The following is a 27,736-nucleotide window of genomic DNA, read 5'->3' as shown; positions in this document are numbered from 1 at the left end:
CCCAGAAGTGCCTATGAATATTCACGCATATTCATCCCATTATGCTCTCTGATGTAGCATTCATTTAAGCAGTGTTAAGTTACAGTGTGAATGAAAACAGAACAAGTGTAAGGGGTGTTTTTTTCAAGGAATCTCAATCAAAATGCATACTTCAATCCAAAATAAACTCGCATTAGCATTTATCAAAGACTTAGGAAGGACTCTGAGGAGGCAGACTCTCTGATGTGGCCTCCAATGATCCCTGACTTTAGTATTCACACCCTTGTGTAACACCCTTCCCTAGTGTGTGGGCTGGACTTATTGACTTAGTTATTTAAAAAAAAAAAGTATGGCAGAAGGATGGGATGTCACTTCTGAGATTTGGCTTTAAAAGACTATGGTCTTGATCTTGGGTGTTCTCTGATCTCCCATATCACCTGCTTTGGGGAAAGGCAGCAGCTTCCATGTTGTAAGTGTGGAAATAGATGAAGACTATTCAATGAGAACAAATAAAGGCTGTTTATTCAGAGCTTGCAAGGGAATCAGTTGCTGTCACCTGAGTTTGGCAGACCCAAAGGCAGGCAAAATGTGGGACAGTGGGGAGGGCTTCACATGTGCCCTTATTGGGGGCTGTTGGCTCAGGCTGCTGAAGATGGGCTAACTACACGTGGAGCATCTTATGTCATTGGTTAGGGGAGCATGTTTGGCTCTCTCTACTTGGTTCTAAGTTGGAAGTAGGGGCAAAAGTTAGGGAAACTGAGAGTCTGGGCCATGTTGGGCCAATTGCTACAGCAACCATGGTTTGTGGGTCAGAGTTTTATTTTCATGTACAGTCTGGTTGTTCTTCATTTGTATAGTCAGGCTTTTGTGAGGCAGCCCTGGGGAAAGGCTCACATACATGAGATTGGAAGCTGATTTTTTGAGGCCCCCGCTCGCTCTATGACTACATTGGGAAGCATATCTTTACCCAGCGGAGCTTTGAGGTAACTACAAACCTGGAGGACCCCTAGACTGCACCCTTCCGGAAGAGCCTCAGTTCAGCCTACTTAGCGAAGTTACTGCCTGATTCCTGAACAGAAAAAAACTGTATGATAATAAATGTTTGTTGTTTTCAGCCACTAAATTGTGGGGTATTTTGTTATGCAACAATAGTTAACAAATACATGTGGGAAAAATATGTTTTTATTTTTGTCAGTCAGATCACTAAAAATTTTAGCCCAAGACCTCGAGGTAGTTTTATCTGAGAAGCATAAGCAATTGCAATATTTCTCAGAAGGCACTGTTTCTAAGAAATATAAAAACTGAGTCAGAAAGTGTTAGGTCACTATTCTTTCTTAAACCTTTTCATCCTTTTTTAGTGTCTATTTTATTTAATGACAGCATCATCTACCTAATCTAGTAACCAAAAAAAATCTTGGGTCATCTTTGATTCTTTAACAAAATATTTATTGAGTCTCTACTATGTCGCAGGTGCTGGTCTGTCAGCTAGAATACAGCAAAGTTACCTGTCCTAGTGGAGCGTACATTCCAGTGGGAAAAAAAAGAAAATAAATAACAAACATAATACTTGTGTGGGGAGTAGGGGCCAAATTCTATATCATCACTTAGATGGGATAAAGAATAGGCTCGTTGAGACACATTGTCAGTCAAGGTCAGCAAGAGAAATATGGGTCCCCCAAATCTTTCATTGTCTGGTAGACACTACCAGGGGACATAAAATGGGTCTGTGTTCCAGGGAAGGGATGTTGCCCTACATCGCTCTTCCCTCTCACTGTGAGAGCATGTGACCAACCTTGTTTGCTATTGGGGGGACCACTTTGGCATTCAGGTCATCTCAGCAGCTGTCTAAAGTTGTTGTCTAGGAAAGCCAGCTACCCAGCAGGTGGAAGCCTGGGAAGTTTCAGGCCCTGTTTTAGGAGAAGAATGCACTGGGCCTGTGGGTTTCCATAGGACTGGATTCAATTGCAGCCTCTCTTGTCAGCATTAGGGAGCTCCCTGACCCTCTGTCCCAGAGTTCCTGGAATCACTTCCAGGAAATCTGGCTTATTGCAGTGCCATGATGAATAAGTCACTTGTACAGTACATTGTGTGACATGGGCTGTCTTTATATGTGGAAAAAGAAAAAAAAAATGAAGCACACCATGTAGAGTTAGAGAATGCTGGATGGAGGGTGGATTGTTATTTTAAATACATAGATCTGCTGAAAAAAATGTGATTGAGAATCTGATGTTTGTACAAAGATTTGAAAAAGAAGTTAGCCATGGGGACATCTGGGGAAGAGACTTTTTGCTAGAGAAACTAGAAAGGGAAAGGCTGTAAATAAAGAGTGCACTTGATGTATCTAAAGCATAATAAGAAGGCAAGCATAGTTGGGGTGGAGTGAGAGAGGGGAGAGTGTTAAGAGAGAATATGTGAAAAGTAATGAGGAATCAGTTCCTACAGGGCCTTGTGGGACTTTTTATGAACCTTGTTTTTACTTTGAAGTGGGGATCAATCAGAGGTTTGTTGGCAATCAATTGACGTGGTTCTACGAGTTAGAACTGTGCTGTTTTGATCATAGTCTAGACATGTCTGGAATTCAGGATAGAGGTCTAGACTGGAGGTATGCAATTGGGTGTCATTGGCTTGCATCTAGTACTTAAAGCTATGAAACAGGATGAGATCAACAAAAAGTGAGTCTAGGTAGAGAAAAGGAGGACTGAGACTCGAGCCCTGGGATCTCTAAGAGCTGTGGAGTAGAGGGGAAGCAGCAGAGGAGCCTGAGAAGGAATGGCCAGTGAAGCAGGGAGAAAACCCAGGAAGTACAGTGTCCTGGAGATCAAATAAAGAAAATATATGAAGGGGGAGTGTTGGGGACCCCCGACCCACAGAGATCCCCTGATGTTGTGAATGAAATGAAGACTTCCCAGGCAGCTTGTGCCAGCGGGGAGAAAGCCAGCAAATGTCTGTGAGACAAATGCCCCAATTGCCTTCCTCCAAGGTCTTTTATTGACTGCAGTCAGCTTAAGGGCATATAGCATGCAGGAAAAGCTCATTGACCAATTGACCAAAGTTAAACAGTGCTGATTACAGAAAACAGATATTGTTCAGGGATAACAATTGAAGGAATGTTGAGATCTCCCTCAGGTCAGGGTGTGTTGGACACAAAGACTTCAGATGGCTGTAAAATAGGGAGGGTGAGTTCATTTTGAGTCAAAGTTAAAACCTCTGCTGCTGGTATGATAAAGCCATCATGTGAGGTAAAATAACAGGGCAAGCTTCAAAGGACATAAAACATTTTCTCATGGCCCAATTCCTACCAGGGCCCACTGGCTATAGCATCGATGCATGTATGCACTCAGCTTTCCCGGTTTTCCAGTCAGGTCTTACAGGCTTTGTTTTCCTTCACCTGGCCTGCATGGGGTTCCAAGTCTCCATACTTTCCCAGGGGGACCCTGACAGGGGAGGAGGGAGCAGCTGTCAAATGCTGCTGATAATGTCACCTATGATGGGGACTGAAATCCATCAGTGATTTGGCAACCAAATGGAGGTCACCTGTGAAGTTTACAGGTTTCATTTCGGTAGAATAGTAGAGGCAGAGGCCGGATCAAAGTGAGCTTTACAGAGAAAGGAAAAAAGAATTGCAGGGAATGATAATGTGTAAATCTTGAGTAACTCTGCTACAGAGGTTGCAGAGAATTGAGGAAGTAGATGGCAACTAGATTAGGAGTATGAAAAGAATGTTTAAAATATCTAACTCATAAATCCCTCTCAGTCCCTAAAGGCATTTGGAAGTCAAGTCTTGTTCCTGATTCTACCTGCATTTTTTGATGTTATTTTCTTCCATGTCTAGTGTAGTTATCCTGAGGATTCTCACCTGGCCCATGACCTAGCATCTCATGACCATTTTTCCCATATTACCATCCCAGTATCACTGTAGCCTCTTCCTGCTTCATTACTCCTCCTAAGACACTCTCCAGAATGTACCACCTGTGATGTCATGATTCTGGCTCAGCGATTTTCAACCTTTTTCATCTGATGGCACACACAAACTAAGTGCTAAAATTCTGTAGCACACCAAATATATAATTATATATATATACACATATTTACCAATTAGATATATAATTATATGTAAATATTTACCAATTATATATATATATACTTATATGTAAATAAATATTTACCAATCTGACAAAATTATAGGTATAATTTTGATTCATTCATGCTGACCAGCTGTTGTTGTGTTGATTGTTGCCATTTTTTAAATTTGACAATCTAAAAGAAAAGAGGTCAGTGCGCCTGGCTGAATAGTCAGGCATTGCATGTTTTAGAAATTCCTGTGGCATGCCGATTGAAAATTGCTGCTGTAGCTAGTTTAAGTCTTTAAATGACTTCCCAAATACAGATTGGCTGTAGCCTCTAAGTGGGCTGGGACGTGAGAGGAAACTAGAACTAGACCGTGCAGTATGGCTAGCCTGCCAGATGGGGCTACTGCTGTAAGATTTAGAATGTCTACGAAATCCCGGAGAGCACTACGTTTAACCCGAAACTTCCAGTAGTCAAAGGCCTGATGTTTTAGGCTCTTGACTTATTCTCCCTAGTGTAGGTCAGCCTAGTTATGCAGTGTTGGACTTAGGACCGCACATGACATTAAAGACCCCTATTTGGGGTAACATAAGATTCATAAACTTCTCCCGGGTTTAGTTTTCACAAATTGAAGATTTTTCAGGTCAAGCATTAATTGACCTTCATCATCTCATTCTATTATTTTTTCAAATATATACTTGTCTACAATATGAATTTACCTTTAGTTGTTTCTACAAATATATGTAGCATTTTTTTCCTGATTTTAAAACTGATTTTATTTTGTTTTAAATAAGATGAAGTCATTGAAGTTGTTGATGCCAGAATATTGCTGCAGTAATAACATTGTGAACCATGACTGATACAGATGTATTTTTGTGCACTTACTATGAACCTGGAACTGATTATATATAATCACTGTAATTTGATGAAAAAGATATCTAGACACCTTATTTATTTTTAATGGACTTTTATGTCTTACAATCAGAGATGGCTTAATGAAATAATATCGCAATGTATAAAACAGTGTTCCATAATACAGTATAACTCCATGGCTTTTTATAATATTTGTTGCTATTTAATAAAATTGGAGCATGCATCAGGCAGGTTAATCAGATGTTCCTAATCATATGCTGATTGCTCAGCTCCTGTTTCAGCCAGAGGGGAAGTGCTTAGAAGCTTCCTGTGAAATCACAGGATTGGGATTCACCTGTGTGAAGAGTCTCTCATGCCTGGGTGATTATTCTATTAAAGCATTGATTTCCTAGTGGTGGATTTGCCCCAGTATAGCTGCTCCATACGTCGCCTCCATGACTACATATTTGAAAAATGGTTTTATGTTTCTCTTTCATGTTAATTACTCTTCAATTTTCCGTTTTCAGATTTTAAGTGATGGTGTTTTTCTACATTTACACCCTCTCTCTGAACAGGTTCATTCTTTTTATATCTACATGATTTGCATCACTAAACATTTCATGTTTTTTTATGAAAACCAGAACCTAATATTCCATGCTCCGCATTGAGATTAATATTTGTATATTGCTAAGATCTTATGATGACCAAGACATATTCTTGAGTGGTTTTCATTTTCTTCACTGTTCAAATTTTACATTAGCTAGCTATCCACAGATGACACAAAATCAGGACATTAGCTACAGGCTTTGCTTCTCATTTGTCACCTGTGGATTCCCTAACATTCAAATCTCATGCTTTTTGCAATTGATGCACATTTTCTGAAACTGAGCTGGAAGGGCCCCACTTTATTTTCATAGTGTGCATATAGTTAATTGGTATTTTGATTGAGCCAGCAGAAGAATAAAAATGCCTATGAATCAAAGGAAATTATCCTCATTAGATGAGAAACAAAGAAAACAGTAGTTTCAAGAACAAATATTATTAAAAAATATTCTCATTAAAAGAAATTACTCTCTCTGGTATAATAAAATTCTTCTAAAGAGAAGCATCTGGCAGAGTCATATAGCTTACTGTAGCACAACACTTAGGATGCATTCAGTTGCCTCATGCCACAAAATGCTTTCAAGGCTTCTCAGCATTTTTTCTTCATTTTAACTTATCTGTGACTTACAGTTCTCCAATTAGATCATTTGTTACTTCGTATTGCTTTAAAGGCATTGCATTTTGAATATTATACAGAAGTTACAGTCCCTTGGAGGTTAGAAATGTTGCTAAATGCAATTTGTTCAAGCCCATGTGTGGAATGTGAACACATTCTGTGCTGGATTCTCCTGTACAACTTTCCATATTAATAAGTAGGGAGGTTGAACTACATGTGCGAAGACAAATGAGCTGTGGAAATGGACGCAGAGGAAAAGATGTGGTTTGAGCTCATGCCTTTGTTAGCCACTCATGTGTAAGCTTGATATCAACCAACACAGGCTTTGCATAATTGGAGCATAAGTGAATGAATTGTTATGTTATTGAAGAAGCATTAAAATTAAACTTAACAATGGGTGTTAAAGGCGGAAGGAACTTCCGAGGTCATCTCAGCTGTTCCTCTCTCCGTCACAGGCCAATTGATTAAATGAACCCTCTCTTACAGGGCACTCGCCACTTTTCAAGGAAGCCCATTTCATGTTCAGAAAGCGTTCATCAAACTGAGATATACTCTCTCTTTCCCTATTTTATCTCCAGGTCTAGGAAACTCTTTTACATAGGGGCCCAGCTTCTATATAAATGCTCTTACATTTCTAAAGGCAACTTCCACCTACCCCCTTTGTTTCTTGACCTGAGCCTCCTGGGGTTTTTTAGGTATAAAAATCACATAATACTTTATCTTTCCTGATTCACTTAACTAGGCCACTCAAAATAATTTTGAATAGTGATGATAGACATTATTGTTTTGTTCTTGATTTAAAAGAAATGGCTTTAACATTTCACCATTTAGAATTATGTTTGTTTTTGAGAAATAGTCTGTCATATTTAATTAGAGTCCTTTATTCCTAACTTAGAATGTTACTAACTTACAATGGTGGGATTTTATCAAATGCCTTTCTTGTCACTTATTGATATGTGATTAGATGACTTTTCTCCTTTAAGTAGTTGCCATCATTATGATATTAATTTTTATTCAGCCATCCTTGCCCCCCCAGAAATGAATATTTGCTGTTAATGTATTATTTATTTTGTATTATGCTAATTCTAGTTATGAATTACCTACACGTAACTTGTTGCTAACACGTGCACACACACGTTTGCCTTCTCTTTCATTTTATTTTATATTCCCCCCATGATCCTGATTACTCTTAATTGAAACTAAAACTATGGTAGGTTTGTGAAAAGGAGAAAGAGGGGTAAGAGGTATGAGTGGAGGCCGTTTAGAGCCACAGCTGCCACATCAGTGGTGGGGGCTGTAAACTGTAGAGGTGGGGGGGGTGCACCGAACGGTTCTCCTACTCTACAGGGGATTAATAGCCACGTCTCACTCCCCATACTTTCTAACATCTAATCAGTGCCGCCGTTATTGAGGGTTAAGTGTCTATGAGCAAGGCACACAGCGTCTCAGCCTCCTGCTGATCTAAGTCCTCCAGATCTTGGACCCCCTCGGCATGGGGAGAGCATGCCTGCACCTGCAGACAGTGAGCGTGTGCACACTGAGCCCTGTGAGGCTAAGCTTTGTCCTGGGCTGGTCTGAATCTTCTGCACGGCAGAATTCACTGCCCTGAAGCCTAGAGACTAGGAGATCTCAACACACCTTTATGGGTTGAAGACCTGGGGGCCGGAGGCAGGAGGAGCAGGGCACTATTCTGTGACAATGATGGTTGCTACACCTAAGACACGGACCCCTAAGGACTAAGAACATGTGTTTTCTTCTTCTTTTTTTTCATTGTCTTCTCTTTTGTAACACTGTCTTGGTTGAGGTTTGTTACTGAGATTTGATGGCTTTGTTTAGTGAACTTTGAAGGCTTCCACCTTTTACTGTAGTCCAGAATGGAAATGCCTATTATTCAAATATTAGATCAAACTCCTGTGGGAAGTCTGCTTCTGGATCCTGCCTTTCTGTTTCTTCTGTTTCAGTCCAGACTCGGCCATTTATGACCTTACACACTTCATCATGTACAGCAGCGCTGTGGGAGCCTTGCACAAAGGTCCCTGACCCAGGGGGCAAGTGGGAGCTCCGTTCCCCTGCGGTTTTGCTCTTTAAGCTGGTGGCTTTGGTGTGGATCAGCATGTACTTCTTCGTGTTTCACACAAAGCTACAGTATCAGCTAGCAGCACACAGCAGGAGCTAAATGACATTATACAAGCTATTTCATCTCTAAGCCAGTTTCCGTATCTGTTAAATGAATGGTTTGCTACCACCTACTTCTCATTCCAAATTATCAAGTACATATGTAACAATTACTAGACTACTGAACATTATTTTATGTGTGTCACTTGATAAGATTTTATTGTTATTCATAATTTAGAAAAATCTTACAATATGCCTTAATATTTTTACCTATTATATTTCTACCTCTTTCAAGATATTTAAAAAAAATTGAAACATTAGGGAAAGTAATTACCCTTGTCAAAAATAAAAATAATTTCACATCATAATAACAATTTTAAAGTCCAGTTGCTTTTTTATAATCATCGACTTATTGTTTATGAAAAAAACCTTTACCATTTGGACAACTCCCAATATAAGCAATGAAACAGGAACTGTTTAATATGCATAACTCAATCATTATTCTATATCTTTATAAATGAATGCAGTAATTGCAGTGGCATTTTCTAACAAGAAGAATTCAACCGATTCATTATTATAAGGTGAAAATGGGTATCAGGGTAAAATAGCACAATTTGATTAACTACTTAATACACCATTGGCTTTACAAGGCCTAACAAAGGATTACTTTCAAATGATAGTGCTTCAATTAAAAAAAATCATCTGCAATCTGTATAGTAATTTCAAATGCATTAGAAAACTTGACAGCTGTACTTGGTATACAGACTGGGAAAGATTGGGACATATTGTTCCAGTATCATCATTAGAACATGTAAGCATTGGCTAGAGGACCGAGTTGTGTAACAGTGACCTTGAAAACCACACATGGTCCTATTTTGAGGGTACATAAAACACACACTGCAACCACACTGCAAACAACATTGAGACTGAACATGGTTCTTTCAGAAATACCCTGGTACAATTCTGGATACCTAACAGCGATTACAGGGACCGGTGTTAAGTGAGTCTCGATGCATTTAGATTCTAGACAAATCAGAGAAAGTGCTCCATGATAGAATTGTGAATAAGTGCTTATGGTGTGATCAAGTGACAGTGAACAGCCACTAATTTAAAGTAGGAACTTTGTTTAGAATAAAGATTTCAGCCCTGCTTGTTAATTATCTTCTGCTAAGAAAAGCCTTATTATATACATTACAGAAGAGCTAGAGAAGGAATCAGTAGGACTTTGCTGAGATGTTAACAGCTGAACTGGCAAAATGAAACAAGGAGTGAGGTTCATCAGAACCAAAAAAAAGGTGATGTTTCTAAAGGGTAAGTTAGGTCAAAGAAGGGGGTTATTCATTATCTCTGGATTCTCTCTTAAGTGTCTGTAGAAGTAATGTTTCCATCAAAACTACAACTAAGGTTTCCTTTCAAGGCCACCCATTGTCACTGAAGGATCAACAATCTACTGTGGCCCTGAGATTGTCTGATACAAAGAGATGTATCTGCTTGTGTATGTGTTTGAAGATGAGAGTCTTGCATGAAATTTGATGATTAACATATATTCTGTAAATCTGAATTCTGATTTTGTTGGTTATTCATCTTAAGCCTGCCTTGGAAAGGTCTCCAAATATCACATATGCCACTTGTTTTATCAGTCATTGAATGGGTATAGAATTAAAAAAAAAAATCACTGTTGGGTAGTTAGGCTGGTATAAACTTTCAGGGAGAATTGAGATATAAACTGGTGTTAGTACAAACTGTGAAAAATGATTTATCTGATGGACCTACAATCACCTGTTGGCATCTGATGAATGATACAGTGGGATCCCTAGATACAGAGCTTTAAGTGCCAGGAAATCACTTTGGTTTGCTCTTTGGCAATAGAGAAGCATTCTATATCTTGAGGAGTGAATGTACAAACAGTGTTTTTTTTTTTTTTTGTTTTGTTTTGTTTTTTTTCACTGTGTGGTTGCCTCTCACTCGCACCCCCAACTGGGGACCTGATGTGCAACCTAGTAATGTGCCCTGACTGGGAATCGAACCAGCGACACTTGGTTCGCAGGCCGACACTCAATCCACTGAGCCACACCAGCCAGGGTACAAACAGTGTTTGGTGATTATTAATCTATTAATGTTATTCCTGGATTGAAATTTGGAGAACTGAGTGTTGAGTCCATTGCAAAAATGCAGGCGATCACTGTGTAGACCAGGGTGGCGGCCAGGGTACAAAAGTGGTACAATTTAACAAGACTGTGTGACTCAACAGAAGGAGTCCAAGGCAATGCTAATGTTAGCATGGGATAGTCAGGGGTGGGAGATAAGAATCAGAGAGCTTGGGTTGGAAGATCAAAGCAAATAAAATCTTACTGAAAAAAGAACACAATATAGTCTATCTAATGAAAAAATAGTCAATGATCATCAACTAGAAACATTGGTGGCGGCAGCAACTCCAGCTCCCTATCACCACTCATTGTGTTTTCTCCTCTGATCTTCAATCAATAATTTTGAATGCCCAGAACCTCATTTTTTTGTTGGTTTCTGCAGTGTTGCCCACTTAAGGGTGTTAAACTGCGGAATATGAAATAACTTCTGGGGCTGTTCTTCACCTCCCCGAGAACACCTTCGGCATGATTATCTCTCCCAGACTGCAGACAGTCCTGAAAAATGAACTAGCTTGACATGAAATATTTCCTTCTGTGATGAAACTAAGAGGATTAAAAAAGAAAAGAAAAAATTATAACCTGCCTTTACTCGCCTATAGCAAAAGCATACAAAAAGGCCGCTTTTTATGACAGCTAATGTGTGCATCTTTGGTATCACTTATACAAATTTGACACTGGGGACAACTAAACAAATCCCAAGAGGGTGTCACAAAGGAGAATGAGATTTATTTCTGTATTTCAGTGAGTTCTGCTTGTGAGATGTAGGCATAATTAGTGCCTTGAGCACACGTTAACCCTAATCAGATTGATTAACTTGGGCAATATTTAGTGTAATGAACATAAGACTGAGGATTTCCTAAAAATAGAACTTAATTTTTATGTCTCCTAGTTTTGTGCCTACACAGTCACAGTTGACTTGAGTAATATGCTATACTAGGGGAAGGGTCTTACCACAAGACTTAAATAGGCTTCTGTTTAGAGCAACAGCATATTTAAGCAAAACAGAGTCTGTATCATGCCCCCTCCCAAAGGCCATTTATAATATTTTGCAAAATAATTTTGGTAATCCAAGTGAATAAATGTATAATTTTGTGACTGGTTTTCTGTTCTTGACTTCGACTGCAATGAAATTGATCCTATAACTGCCCATTGTTTACACTGTGCTTCCAAGCATGGGTATGGTTCCTGTTACTCAAGAATGCATTAAAAACACCCCAGAAGAAGCAGAAGAGTTCACCTATCCTTATGAAAAGAGGGAGAAAGGAAAGTAGCTGCATTTGGGTGTGATTTTATAAGCTTCTTAGAAAGCTCCTCTACTGCCAAGCCAGGACAGGAAATTCTGCCAGAGAGGAAGGTAGTCATTATTCCTTTTCGGTTTTATTGTTTTTTGATATATTTTTTTTACTATTATTTTCATGTCACTTCATGAGGCTTTTTGATCTAAGAGCATTTAGCACCTGCCCATAGTAGGTACTCAATTATTATTTGTTGATTGAGTAAAGACAGAAGTGGGTGTTAATATTCTCATGATAACAAAAGAAGCCTTAACATCACCTTGTAATAGCACATATTTGAATTGGTCTTTGCCATTCTTGCATTGACTTAGAAACAATGAAATAAAATCCATTCATCTACTAGATAGGTTTCCCAGACTAATAGTTCTTTGCTTAAAGCACAAGCCAGAGAATGACATTGTAAATTAATTATAGTAGACATCATACCTTTGAATCTGTGACCAAACCACTATAGATATCACTGAACTTTATCTGTATAAAAAGCAGAATTCAAACTTCATGCATGGTTTTAGATAGTTTACATTATATGGGAAAGCAACAACTGAAAGATTTAAACTCAGTAACTTCTTTTTCCCTTCATTGACCTGGATATTTTGGTATTGTCAGTCTCAACAAATTAATTGGTCATTATGTGAGCTGAAAATATTTTAACATTGGATCCAAATAGAAAATAAGTTGTAAAGTAAATCATAGAAGTTTCTAGATATTTAGCTTGGTTTATTTATTTATTTCACCCCTGGCTGGTTTGGCTCAGTGGATTGAGCGTCGGCCTGCGAGCTAAGTGTCGCTGGTTCGATCTTCCAGTCAGGGCACATCAGAGAAGGAAAACTCTGACTCCAAAAAACCTCCGCTGCCTTGCGGCATACCTCTTCAGGGGAAAGGCTAAGGGAGTAAACCCCGACAGAAAATCCGGAGCCGGAGTCCCTAAGGCGGTTTGACGTTGTAGTCAACACCGGCAACTCCTGCGGCGCACCTGAAGCCAAGCTGTATCGACTCCGTCTTTCCCTTGAACCCTTCAGCTGCGAAGAGAGGGGGTGTCTGCTGCATGGGCAACAGCAGACCCTCCATATCACCCTGCCCAGGCTCTGTAGCTTCAGCTTCACTGGAGAGGACACTCCAGCGTCATCGCAAGATGTCGATTCAACACGGGAGGAGACAGATACCGTGTCACTCCCGAGTCGGACTGCACAGCCATTCTCGGCGGTGCAGATAGACTCTTAAGAAGCTACACCATCATCTCTCGAGACGGACGGCTGCCGATACGATTTATTTATTTATTTTGCAGGCAATTTTAACTGTATGTTCACATGCACATGGATCACTTGCATTTTCAAATTATAGAAGATACCAGAAATAATTTTATTTCCGTGAAAGAGCTGAAGTTTTGTATATCACTCCCTCGTCCCCCATTCTTTATCTTTCCTTCCCTTGTTCTTCTTCTTCTCCACTTCTTTGAGACTTTTAGTATAATATGATGGCCATCAACAGAACATGATACTCTGGTATGGAGGAGTCAGTAATTCTTTAAAGTGTGCTCAAAGTTTTTCGTATAAGAAATCACCAAGAATATATAAGTGCACATTTAAATAAGAAATGTGATAATCCAGCTTCTTTAAAATGTTTTATATGGTAGAAACCAAAACAAGAGGGTAGGTTTGCCTTAAATAACAGAAAACAATCTTCACTTGGCTTAAGTTGTTAACTCATGAAATCTTTTCTCAGAGTATTCCTGTGTCAAACATTCTGGAAGACTTTGGATTTTTTCAAAGAAATAAGACCCAGCACTTGCTTCCTAAGTGTTTATGATTGTGTGTGCGTGTGTGTGTGTGGAGAGGGAGGGAGGGAGGGAGAGAGAGAGAGAGAGAGAGAGAGAGAGAGAGAGAGAGAGAGAGAAAGAGAGAGAGAGAAGGAGATGGGGAAGAAGGAGAAGGGGAAGGAGAGCCAAGGAGAGGGAAGGGAGGGAGGGGGAGATTAACAGATGAGTAAAATGAGGAATGCTAAAACTAAGTGCTAGAGAATGTCAACGTGGCACCAAGGCAAAGTCTTTCATCTCAGTTTGGAGAGATATTTTGGAAGAGGTGACAATTGAAAGGATTAGGGAAGAAGTAGATCAAAGGAAGGGACAGGGTTGTATCACAGAGGGAGATAACATAACCAAAGCTGTGCTTGTCTACCAAAGACAGAGGAAAGGAATCAAGAAATATTCGGACTTTTAGATACTCTAATCAATGAAATGATTGTGGTACCTTCCTATAGGCAATGAAAAACTGTACTATACTAAACTGAAATAAGTCTAAAGCAATTACATAATTTTCTTTCCTCTGGCTTTTTGATAATTTCCTTTTGGAGGGAGAAAATAAAATACCAAAAGTTTTCCAATATCATTTTCCCCCTGTGGCTCCTCTGCTTAGCAGGATATACTAAAATCTGTGCTGACACTTCCCATGGGTAGCTGAGCACTGGTATTAGTGGGAAAGGAGATCTGAGGGCAGAGCAGGCCAGCTAAACAGACATTTGTGGAGCACCTCCTATGGGCCTTCAGTTGGTGGGGATAAAACCACTCCTGCTCCCCAGAAGCTCACAGCTGAGTGGGGAAGACTGAGAAATGAACAAAGGGTAATGATGTGATTCAGAAGTGTTCCTGCAGGGGTACTGCATCCTGTGTGCACAGTGCCACCCAGGGAAGAGCTTCTGTGCTCTGTGACAGCTCACCACTCTGTCACTCCCCTTCCAGGTCCTGAAGAGAGAAGTGGGACTTTCCCCTGTACCAGAATCTACAATCTGAATTTTACATTTTTTCTTCCTTCCAAATGTGACATCACATATTAAGACTATTTTATGAAGAAGTAAAAGCACCTCATATTCAATACTCTAACCATAACATTTTACTCCACAGATTTTATATGTAAATCTCTAAAGGATAACTTTGCTAGCTTTGTGATCATGTTAGAACAAATGTGATTGAAACAGGGAAGAAAATCTAATAGGACATTAGCATTTCCTTCAGGACTTTGTATTTCTTCTTTTATTTATTAAGAAAAACTAAAATATTGTCTGATAGTGTTTAATGTCCTTAAAAAGATTAATTGATATAATCCTTATGTTGGTTCAATAAAGTAGAAACTATTACTATTGCTGTCTTATAAAAATAGAAGCAGAAACACAGAGACATTTAATAACTTTCCCAAAGTCCAGATGGTAGGTGGCAAGGCCAGAACTGGAAAGCAAGCCAGGTCGTGGAGTGTGGGTGTTCCATAACTAACTACATCAGTATGTTAACTTTGATACTATGAGGACTTACATCTTCTGGGCTCACCCTTTTTTCTTTCACTGTCCAAATAAAATGCATCAAATACACAATTTCCTGTAATAAAATCAGGACCCACCTCCACTATTTTTAAGTATTCCCAGAGCATTTATGTTTATCTTACTGCTTCTGGCCCCAGGTTCCAAGCTCTGATGACATTTGATGCTTGCCAGCTTTCTTCCACCCTGAGAACGCTCCCCTTTCTTTGTTCCCACATTGCTAGAGCAGAGAACACCACCCGTTCTCCTTCGGATTCCTCAGTACATCATTCACCTGCTCTTGCTGTATATATCAGAGCTTAACTGAAAGTTTGGGGATGGTGGAATTAATAATAGCACAGAGCAGAAGCTTCTGCTTCCAGACATTTAAAAATCAGTCCTGCCAGTGGAAATTTCTTATGAGTCCTTTTATAACCATTTCAACAAGTTGCCGCAGGGAGAGATTTTCAAACCCTACTATTTTTTGAAGAAATGTTCTAATATTCCATTTTCTTTTCTCTCTAGACTAGTTCAAAAGACCTTGCCCTTTGTGATGAAAAAGACCATAAATGTGTTTTTCCTAAGCAATTAGATTGAACATCTGAATTGTGAACCACAACAGTCATTTATTATCACACCTTTTCCCCAAGAACTATTTTTTATTACATTAAAAAAATTAGGGACTTCCGGCCAAGATGGAGGCTTAGACGGACACGCTAGGTCTCCCTCTACAACTAGAGAGGAATACAACTACTTCAAAACAAAGGATAACTAGAAATTCCAGAAAATAAAACTACACGGAAGCCCAACATATGAAGTTATAAACCAGCGGTGCCATTCGGGCAGGTAAGAGTTAAAGAGGGCAAAGCTGTTTGCGGAGCAGCGGGCGGCGAAAAATCCCGGTGGCAGTCAAGCCCCTGGCAGTGAGCAACCCCAGCGCTGGGGAGAGCGGCCACCGCATCGCCTTGAACAGTGAGGCCCAGGGGGGCGGGAGGACGGATCCCGGTCTCCTAGCTGAATAACTGTGTGAATCCATTTTGGACCCCCGCCCCCAAAGAAAGAAAGCACCACAGGGCTGCGAAATAGGTCGCAGACAGGTGCCGGTCGCTGACTTGTGACGCCAAACGGCGCCGGTCGCTGGGTCATTACGAGTACACAGGCACTGGCCCTGACAGCCGGCCCAAGAAAACAAAACGCATCTGTCAAAATGTGGCAGACAACTATAGAAATACCGGTGACACAGCTCACCAGGCAGCAGATAGAGAACCTGACAGATGAACAGATAAGAAACCTGTCAGAGGCTCAGTTCTGGGCCATTGTAATCAGGTGGCTTACAGAATTCACAAAAGAGCAGGAAAAAGATAAGAAAGAAGCAAAAAAATTTCATAACGAAAGGAACAAAACCATATACGAGACAGATGGTGAGGAAAAAAAAATCCAGAGTTCATTTCAACAAACTGGAATATGGAGAAGGAACAAGCAGTCAACCAATGCAGCGAGAGGAAATGGGAAGCAACAATGAGAGGATCAGAAACCTCTGGGACAGCTATAAAAGGCCCAACATAAGAATCATTGGTTTGCCAGAGAATGAGGAAGATGAACTAGAACTTGAAAAATTGAGTGAAAATATAATAAAGGAGAACTTCCCAGACTTGGGGAAGGGAATAGACCTGCAGGTCCAGGAAGCAAGGAGAGTTCCCAAGAGACTGGACCCAGGGAGAACCACTCCAAGACACATTATAATCAAAATGTCAAAAATTAAAGATAAAGAGAGAATCTTAAAAGCAGCAAGAGAGAAGAAAAGAATTATGTACAAAGGGGTCCCAATTAGACTATCAGCAGACTTCTCAAGGGAAACCCTACAGGCAAGAAGGGACTGGCAAGAAATATTCAAAGTAATGAAAATCCAAAACCTACAACCATGAATACTCTATCCAGTGAAATTGTCATTCAGAATAGAAGGACAGAGAAAGTGTTTCCAGGACAAAATAAAACTGAAAGAGTTCATTAGATCCAAACCACTGTTATATGAGATGTTAAAGGGAGTGGTTTAAAAAACAGAAGCTAAGGAGATGAAACAAAGGCAAACTAAACAGGCAACGAAAGTGGAAATGGAACTGTGGGTATGGGAAGCATATTGGGGGGAGGTCAACAGGGAGGGGAAATGGGGAAAGGGAGGGAGATGATATAGGAATTGGGGATCAAGGTAGGAGGGAATGGAATAGACGGAGAGAGGTTGGGAGGAACTGTATGCACAACTAATGGACATAATCTAAAAGGGGGGGACAACTGGAAGGAGGGGGGCCACCGGGTGGAGGGGATCAGAGGGAAGGGAAATTGGCACAAATGTAATATTTTAATCAATAAAACGCATTAAATCTGAAAAAAAAAATTAAAGCAGGTAGAGAGAAAAATACTGTAGCCCTGACTGGTATGGCTCAGTGGGCTGGGTGTCATCTAGCAAACCAAAAGCTCACCAGTTCCATTCTTGGTCGGGTCACTTGCTGGAGTTCTGGTCCAGGTACCCATTAGAGGGCATGCAAGAAACAACTAATTGATGTTTCTCTCTCACATCAATGTTTCTCTCCCTCTCTTTCTTTCTCCTCCATTTCCCTCTCTCTAAAAATAAATAAATAATATATTTTTTTAAAAAGAAAGAAAAAACTATTGGGCATATGTGAGACTAAAATGTAATAAAATACAAGGTGTCCCCTTAAACAAATAATTAAATTTGCAGTAAGAATAATGACTTAACAAAGAAACCATAATATGAGGGGGGGACCCCCCCCAAAAGCTGGAATTATTTTCTGGAGGGTGAGTCCCTTATAGTACAGGCTTTCCCCATTAGGTGAGTGTTCAGGAACCCATCTGTATCAGTGTGCCAGCTGGTGTTGTTGTGAGAGGCTGCGTTTGACTCAAGCATTTGCCCATTTCATGATGGGTGATTTACGAGCATACCTGCCCACAGCACACTGAGTGTTCAGCATTTTGCTCAAAAACAGCATCACCTCCATGTCCCACCCTCTCTAATCAACCCAATCTCACCTTGAGTGACTACTTTTTGGTTTCCCTGAATGAAAAAAAGTCTTCAAAGGGAAACATTTTGCTGATATGGAAGAAGTGAAACAAAAAAATGGCAAAAGCACTAAACAACATCAAAATCAAGTTCAAAAACTGTTTTGAGCAGTGGAAAAAACATCTCAATAGGTGTATTGCATCAAATGGTGAGTACTTTGAAGGTGACTGAAGTTTAAACATGTAAGAATAAATACACAATTTTTATAAATAAATTCTAGTGTTTTGGGTCCCCCCTAGTATATACCTTTGGTAGACTCAAATTATAATTCTTCATGATTCTGACTTAAAATACATGACATTAAATATATACTGATGGAAACTAAGAGCTTAGAGTGGTTGGATGTATTAGATAAAGGGTCACCATAGTTACATTCAGTTTTTTCTCAATAAACAATTACTATATACTTACTATGTTTCAGGTCTGGTGCTTAGAAGGAGAAATACATGATGAATCAAGTATGGTCCTTGACCACCTTATGAACTGCAGAAATAGTGGGCCATCCAGGAACATTAACCTGTAATAAGAAAGTACAGCAGTGCCTCTCTATATCGTGGTTCACTTATCGCGGCCTTACTGTATCGCGGGATTTAAAAAATATATTATATTTAATTATTTATCGCGGATTTTTTGCTATATCGTGGGATTTTGTGGTGCTGTATACGTATGTTTTTAAAGTGACGTAGGTTTAAGAGTGTAGAATATGTTTAAGAACAAAAGTAGTGTTTATAAAAGTGTGGGAAAGGTTAATAAGGGAGTAGGGAAGGTTAATAAGGGACTGGGAATGGTTTATAAGTGTGTGGGAAGAGTTTATAAAGCCTTAAAATATATATAAATACTAAAATAAATGTACGGTTCCTACTTTGCAGACTTTCACCTGTCGCGGGGGGAGGGGGTGTGTGTCTAGAACATAATGCCCGCGGTAAGGGAGGGAACACTGTAGTGCAACTTGTATCATGCCCAAAATGTTACGTACACAGTGGTATATGCACATAGTATAATTCTTTACAACTAGCAGCCTGATGGGAGCAGGGAAATTTGTACATAAGATGCCATTTGCTCTTTATGGATGGGAACAAATGTTCCAGATAGAAAAAGATAGAAGAAAGGGAACGGATGAAGGGTCGGAAGAGCCCCAAAATGTCATGTTTTTGTGTTCGGAGCATCAGCTGTACATGTGCTGAAAGTAGAAGGGGTGCCGGGGGGAGAAGATGTGGAGACAGGGGAGGGGCCAAGCCAAGAGCGGAAGAACAGATTAGGCCTGACACAGAAAGAACATTGTACGTCTCGCGCTGAAGTGTTTATTCTTTTAGAGGTACCAGGGCCAGATTTTCCACTGCTATTAAATAGGGACGTTTCTGGACTCCATCATGACCTAGCGAATCGAAATGTCTTAAGTATTAACTTTCATGCATATTAGCATTTAAGAAACTCTGCTTTGGTTCTCTTAATGTTGCACAATGCCATGTCATGTCTGGTACTGCAGACCAACATGCTGTAGTACGTATTGTATGTGTTTTTTAAAAGCATAATGAAAAGATTAGTTTTTACATAGCTTGAAAGTCGCACGGTACCCTGTGTAAGTGATGCAGAATAGTGTCACTGGGTGAATTTGATTCAGTAGGCGCCAAAATACCATTGGTGAAACTTTACCAAGTGTTCGTTGTTTCTTTGATCCCCTCCCACATGCACTGTAAATCCTGGCTGAATAATTTAATCATTCTGGAACATTAAAACGAGCATCACGCTTTGAGGATAACTAAAGATTTTCTTAACTGTAATGAGGCTTTTGAAAATTACATGTGTCAGAATGGGATGTGACTCTATTTAAACCACCAAGCTAGTTCTTAAGTTTTATGCAGAGAATGATTTTGATAAGAAGCTATTATCTGGTATGGCTAATACGTGAGTTGGCCCTTCACCCCATGAGATTGCGAAGGGGTAGGCAGAGGGACCACTACTTTCCAAGGCAGTTGATGGAATCAGGAACACAATTTATATGTTTGTCTAAAACTCTTCAGTGTATAAGCACAGGTAACAGTTTGTATATATGGAAGTGGAATCTGAATTAAAACTTAGAATAAAAAAAAATGGAGTACCATAATGACAAGTGTAGACTGCAACCCAAAGTGGGAAAAGCTGTTGAAATAAATAATGGTACTGATTGTATTGAAGTTAATTGTGAAAAAGATGGAAGAAGCATCATGGGTACTATTTTCAAAATAAAAGAAAATATATTGCTATTCATAAGTACAAGTGCAATACACAGGACATACAGCTTGACCTTTCTGTTAAGGCTCAACATTGATTAATATCTCCCTAAAAGATGGGTTCTACTTTTTAATGATTTTCAAGTGTATGGCTACACCTCAACACAAAAGCTAAGATCAATTTCAAATAAAACAAAATATAAAAATAGATTTTAACTCCAGCTTAATGGCATTTGATGCACTAGCTACAAGGCTGCTATATTTTGACTGAAATAAACATGAGAAAGTTTCTAAAAATTATTATCTGAAGGGCTTGTTTATATTTGTTTATTTTTACAGAAGAGAGTCTAAAGTCCCTGAACTGATTATGGGGCATTTGAGAGATGAATTTTATTACATTGATCAGAAATTTTTGCATTTCTAATATATCGATATTCTAAAAGTTTAGACCTTACTCTGCAAGATTGTAGCAATACACTTTTCTACTTTTATTTAACAAATATTTTGGGAGGTATTTATTATATTTTATAAGGAAAATTCGTAGTACTTCTACTCATATCCACGAATCATATTTATTTAAAATTTAGATTTTTAAAAGCTATCTTTGGAGGCACAATTACAAAAATATTTAGACTTCTAGCAAATTTATAAAGGACAACCAACATCTCATAACTTAATAACATAATTGTTATATCCTATTCTTTTTATTTTTGACTATGTTACTGTTGGAATATTTTCTGATAACATTTATGAAAGCAGAAATGGATGTTATAGTAAAACAGACTCTTTTCAGTCTGATTGATTTTGTGCTTTATAACCCATTTCATTTATCAGAAAGTATTGCAATTTTTCCTCCTGCTATTTGGAAAGAATGCAATAGTCTGAAAGATTGCCTAGCTTCTGAAGGAGTTTCTCTCTTGTCAAAACAGAAACAGTATATTTATTAAATTGCCTGTAACTTTGGAGTGAATATTTTCAATGCAGCTCTTATCTGTTTGCTTCCTGCAACTGTAGGATGCACTCAAACATGACACTTGGTATTATAATCCACCAGATATCTAGGACCACAGCCAGGATGTTCTAAAATCAGAAGGCTCTAGAATATAATAATTAAAATCATTGTTTAGATCCCTAACATTAATGTGATTAGAACTCATCAGTATTTTACTTTAGTATGAATTTGTATAATGATTCTTTTTATATTGCCCAATGAAATTCTTTAGCCATTACTATAAATATCATAGAAACAAACAAATATATTAACAGTATACTGTAGGAAAATACCCCAGGAACAATGATATGGGGAAAGATGCTAAGATACACACATTTATAATTCAGGTGAAAAAAAAACTACCTACATTTTCTAGAAGAGGATGTAAATTAAAAACATTTCTTAGACCAATAAACATAGTCAATAACTTGCAGTGATTTGACATAGATCAATAAATATAATTTTTAGCAGGTACTAGAAATTTTAGCAGGAGACCATTTGCTTTTCTACTTCTGTGGATTTTATGGAGCTAACTTTAAAAGGAAAGACTGAAGTTAGTATAATTATGTAGTTAGAGGTATTGCAGGTCCAATTAACTCATTTTAATTTAGAATGCCATATGCTACTTGATAAAATGGCTTTTTTTTGGCACCTGGATATTCTTTTAAACTTGGTTTGGAAACCCTGCCATGTAAATAAAATTGTGTTGACTTGTTAAGGTCTATGGGACTTTGACTTGCTCCTGCAATGAAGATTATATTTAAATAAATAGGTAAAAAAGAAGGATGAAGCATTTCCAATGCTCGCTATTGCTATGAGGAAAGAGATGGCTGAAGAAGCAGTAATCCAGGCTGGATGAGACAGGGTTTTGGGAAATATATAGCAAAGGGGAATATTTAAAAAAAAAAAAAAAAAAGAATACTTATGATGACTAACTGCAAATAGGAAATAAAATTCCAGGACCTTAAGCCCTGATGCTTAGAAGTCTGATCTTAATATAAGAAAAACAAAAAACAAAAAACAAACAAAATGACACCTCAGAAAGATGCTGAGAAAGGGAAACAGGGATGGTAGGCGCAAAGAGATCCAGGTGGATGTTGGCTTGGAGAACTAGGTCTCCAGGTAAGAAATTTTTGCTTTAAAAATTTTTTGCTTACAACTCTCTAAGTGTAACATGGGGTTCCTAGTTTTTTTTTCTTTTTCAGTATATATAAGAAATCAAAATAGTATTTCACAATACTAAGACTGATTTGCCTATTTCTCCTCACTGGCATTTTACTGAGGGTGCAAGCACAATAGTGAGCAACACAGTTGGAGCTTTAGTACAAAATTAAATTAGTGGCACCAAATTATACTTGTAGCCATTGTATTCTTTATGTCTGTGTAATGGGTGAGAACTTAAAGTGTGACTTCTGCATATGGAATTACAGTGGCGGTAATGATGAAAGGCACTTGTGCCATTATTTGAATTGCAGGCTAAACTAGATACATTTTTTCCTGAAGACATTTTTTTAATAAGAAAATAATTGACAGGCAAAATATGGTGATTTAGATTTGGATATTTGGTAGACAGTGTCTCAAAGTGGACTAAAGTGAGCCTATCACTTCAAGAAAAACAACTTACGGTGTTTGTTGTCTGTGAACTTTCAAGAGAAAATTGGAATTTTAGGAAACTTAGAGCCAGCAACATAAACCGGAAAGATCCCTAACTGTTACAGAAATGATGAAGAGAGTCAGCATTGGGGAGATCTGCATAACTCGTGAACCAATTCTTTTTCGAATGTCACTTCATGAGTTGCAAAATTATACATGGGTTCCAGAATCATTCATAGTGAAATACATAGACCAATGGGACATTGCAACTAACATAAAAAAAAAAAATTACTTGTCAAGTTTTTGGTGTAATATCAAGAAATTTATCAATTATCTGAAAAGACAATTAGATATAACTTTATCAACTACGCATTTGTGGGAGGTGTGATTTTCTTCATATACCTTCACCAAAAACAACATAGTGTAACAAATTAAATCCAGAAGCCAATACGAGAATCCAAGTCTCTTTGATTAAGGCAGACCATTAATGAAGCCTGCAATGTGATAAATAATGCCACCTATTATTATTATTTTTTAACCACCAAGCAATATGGATGGAACCTTCATTTTCAAGGTGATTTCTATATATCTGGAGTACAAGAGTAATATTTTGTTAACAAATGGAACTGATTACTAGAAGAAACAATGACAAAATGAAACTGGTATTTGATGTGAATCCGTAGGAGTTGAATAAACTCCAAGTCCAGGCAAGAATTTTGCTACAATCTCTTTCAGCTTTGCATCTGCCTATTCTGAGATTTCTTTGTCAGCCCCGATGGGTGGTGTTGGCTGATAACGTGAGACAAGACAGCATTCTCAAACTCTGTGATCTTGCTGGGCTCGTTTATCAAGATACCCTCTTACACCGGCATGAAGAAACACCAGCCGCTTGGTTTTTCGGCAGCCATGGGAGAACACTGTTTTTGTTCCAGCAACTCAATCAGATGCAGGCTGTGACCCAAGAGCTGTTCATTGGCAGCGTCGAGATCAGAACCGAACTGAGCTAAAGCAGCGAACTCATGATACTGAGCCGATTCCAACTCCATGGGACTGTCACCGAACGCAAACGGGAGTTTGACTGCCTGTCGCGACAAAAGCTGAACTCGTGAGGCAGATGCTGCTATAAAAGGAAACAGGTTTTATTGAGGTGCTGACAATGGTGGGAGAGTGGCGGACTCCTGTCCCAAAGCTCATCTCTTCTGCAAGACCCAGACAGAAGCCGGAAGCCAGAGTCCCTGCTCCAAGTTCAAGTACAGTTCTTTGGAGCCTGCAGGCATGCTAAGCAGTCCAGTCCGGGTAGTTCAGCTTGCTCCTGGCTGCTGTCTGTTTCAGGCTTCCTCCTTGAGTCTGCATGTGAAGCCTGCACAGCCATGGGCCATGGGGCTGCTGGGCCTACAGGGTCGCATACTCCCAGGTGAAACAGCGAGCAAACACATGGGTGAGTGCATCACAAAGCGGGAGAGAGAGAGACAGATATAAAGGCTCCCTCCTGGAGGCCACGGGCCACGGGGCTGCTAAGACCCTGTGGCCGATGGAGAGAACAAGCCAGTGCACTGTGCAGATCATGAACAAGAGTGAGCAATGAGCCCGGGTGAGCAAAAGAGCGTTTCTTTGTTCCCCTGGGACTGTATTAGCTTGGGTGTGGGATGGGCCAGGTGCTTTCTCAAAATGACTAATCAACTTCCCAAATTTTCACATGCTTTGCCTGGATCCACATCCCAACCAATCTTTTCATTCCCAGGCTAGACTGACAAGTCTCTTTGCTCCAACATTTCCCACTGCACCATTTTGCCTTCTATGGTGCCTATGTGCCTGCTTTCTACTGGTACCAGAAGGGGGAAATGGGCTTCTTCTACCCAATTATCTTGCTAGCTTTCTGTGTGCTCAGTGTAAGAACCTCCTCCTGCTGCCATATTGGCCAATGGGGGAGATTCCCTAGCGCTCTGGAGAGACTGTCTACTGTTTACTGGTAACAGTACATGCTACCTGCTTCATGGCCCTGGTTTAGGCAGCAGATCCAACACAGGATGCAGACAAACCAACATTAAAGGCAGGTGAATACCTTTGTAGAACAATCATGTTTGCAAGAACATCTGTCCATCAGTAATGAAAATAACATCTGTTGCAATGTAAATGGACACATTACCAGCTTTTTTTTTTTTTTTTTTAATGACTGGTGAAGCAGTCTAGCTACCACCAAAAAAATCATTCGTTTTGGCTGCTCTCTCTAGCAGATGGGAGTGTGGGTAGAACACATCACCAGGATAGGCCTCACGACCAGGGTGCTGGTGCGGCAGCAAAATCATCTGACAATAAAGAACAGCCTATTTGGATAAGTCATCATAGATGATCAAAGCATGTTTGCCATTCCCCCTCAAATATTCTCCCATAGAACAGCCAGAATAAGGAGCCAGGTACTGAAGGGGGGCTGCATCAGAAGCAGTAGCTGAAATCACAGTGGTGTCCTTCATAGAATCTGCATCCGCAAGTCTCTTCACCGACTCGGCAACAGTGGATCTCTTCTGACCAGTAGCAGCATAAGTACAGTATAGCTGCTTCTTTTCATCAGTTTCATCACAAACATTTCTGGTTAATGACTTTGTCAATAACAATTGATGTTCTGCAGGTTTGTCAGTCACCAATAATCAGCTCATGCTGACCACAACCAGTTGACACTAAGCCATTCACAACCTTAACGCCAGCCTGCCTTGGTTCCCACACAGATTTAAGAAATGATCCCGGGGCTTTCAGGCCAACTTGCCTACAAGTCTTGAAAGAAACGGGACACTTTCCATTGATGGCATTACCCAGGGGATCTACTGCATGACACAACAGCTCCTTGCCAACGGGAACTGACACAATGGCTTTTGTTCACTTCATAACATCTCCTTCCTTGATTAGTTTACTGTTGCCAAACGACAACACCAGCGTTGTCGGGTTCCAAGTTCAGAGATGTTCCCTTTAAGTCCGAAGGGGAAACTCTACCGTTTCTTCTGCGTGAACATTCCTCAGCCCATGTACTGTGGCAATACGATCACCAACACTCAAGACACTCCCAGTCTTTCCCAGGTCAGCAGAGGTATCAGCTCTGAGAATATGTTCTCCAAGAACAGAGGACAGCTCAGCAGTGCCGGTTTTCTGAAGATGAGTGTTAGAGGCATGATGAGTCCTTGCAGCTGTGGGGGATGATCCCAATGCATTTTTTGGAGACCTGCCCAGCCCACCTAGGAGGGCAGGGGCCAGGGCCACAGCAACACACACAGATGGCATTTTTGCAGCTTCTCAGTGCTTTCTCTGCAGCTGCAGCCTCTGGACTGACTGGGCAAAATGCCACCCTTTACACTGATACGTTTTGCTTTAGAAAATATAATTCTTTTTCACAAAACTCGCAATTTCTTCTGATGTAATAACTCTGTTACTTTTATTTTTCAGTGGACTAAATACATAATTTCTATTTTTAAAATAAAATAAGGCAAAAGCTCTACAGGTTTCTCAGTAACTTTTAGGACTGTAAAGGATTCTGAGGAAAAAAAGCTTTGGGAAATACTGAGCAAGGTCTGTAAAACTGGGAGTCATCAGCTTGGGAATTTCATTTGATACTGTAAAAGTGGTTTAATATTTTGAATGGGTGTAGTATAAGCCCTGACTTTTTTTTTTTTCCTTCCCTTTGGTAATATAGTGCCTGTCTTGAGCATTGATTTCCAGGAGGCATCCACTTCAAAGACCGCTCTCTGGAACGCATTGCTGGACACATGACTAGATAAAGAGCCGGGTCCTTCCTTTGTTTTAGTGATCTTGATTGATTTCAGTAACTGACCATTTGGGTTAATTGTTTGATTTCTCTTTCCTTGCTTCTAATTTGCACTCCTATGTTTTAAATTCACCAATATAGAGCGACGCTGGGAAACCCCTGCCCTTGCCCCCAGTAAAAGCAGAACTCCAGGCCCATACACTTTCTCTCTACCTGGCATTTCTCTGTGTGACTCCAGGTGTGCTGTGCAATTTCCAGGTGTTGTAAGTAAGAAACCTGTTATCTTTTCAAAGTTTCCTGATGGTTATTGCTGAAGGGTGTCTTGCAACTATAAAAAGAACCACAAGCGATGTTCCAGCCTCCACTTTGGTTATTGATAGCCTGAGACTAGTATGAAACAATGAGGTCATATGGAACAAGAATCAGGGCTTTGAAAAATCTGTGCTAGGATTTAGAGTAACAGCGAAAGAAAAAAATCACCCATAATGGATGTGAGAGAATCAATGCTACCAGCTTTAGGGGCTAGAGAAACCAGGAGAGTGTGAGTCCCAAAAGCCATTGAATTTGGTTAGGAAGAGGTTGATAGAGACCTCTGGGCCATGTAAGTGGCTCCGGATAACCCCTAATGTGACTAGTTATTGCTCCCTGACTGTCTAAGTCTTCCATCATCCCCTAATGGAATTTACAGACCAACACCAGCAACAATCCCAGAACTTGACTTTCATATTCTAACTGAATCTTCCCTTATAGTCTCATCAAGTTTTTTTTTTTTTTTAAAGGATTAGAGGTGGTTAGTAAAGACCAAGAGTATTGATTTCTTTCTTCATGCCTGTTTGGTGATAAAGATCTTTCATGGTATCTTTCTTTCTAGAGTTTATGATGAATTTTCCAGTTAATTATAAATATTAGAAAATCTTTAGCTGTTTTGACTCAAACACAACACATGTAGGGCTTTCTCTTCATTTATTTTTGCTATATTAATAGTATTAGTTAATCCCTCCCGCAAATAAGAAGAACTACAATACCTAAATTGGATTATTCTACATAATGGCTCAATGTGCTAAATTAACAGTGAAATCTTTGTTTTATTTTGTTTTTGGCTTGAATATATATGAAATGAACCATTTTCAATTAATTTAAGTGGACTTTTAGCCT

General features: G+C 39.5%; 1 protein-coding gene and 1 pseudogene across 1 annotated transcript in view; one reads left to right on the top strand and one right to left on the bottom strand.

The window, feature by feature from the left end:
- The window catches only part of GPC5 (glypican 5), a 1,053,876-nt gene that overhangs the window by 178,533 nt on the left and 847,607 nt on the right, over positions 1-27,736 (top strand). The gene's annotated exons all lie outside the window — the stretch shown is intronic.
- Positions 23,464-26,100, bottom strand: LOC149995874 (ATP synthase F(1) complex subunit alpha, mitochondrial pseudogene; annotated as a pseudogene).

The sequence above is a fragment of the Furipterus horrens genome, unplaced genomic scaffold (genome assembly GCF_987537825.1).
Source record: "Furipterus horrens unplaced genomic scaffold, mFurHor1.1.pri manual_scaffold_12, whole genome shotgun sequence".
Classification (NCBI taxonomy): domain Eukaryota; kingdom Metazoa; phylum Chordata; class Mammalia; order Chiroptera; family Furipteridae; genus Furipterus; species Furipterus horrens.
Note: the sequence above shows the minus strand (reverse complement) of the source record. Positions and strands in the feature narration are given on the sequence as shown.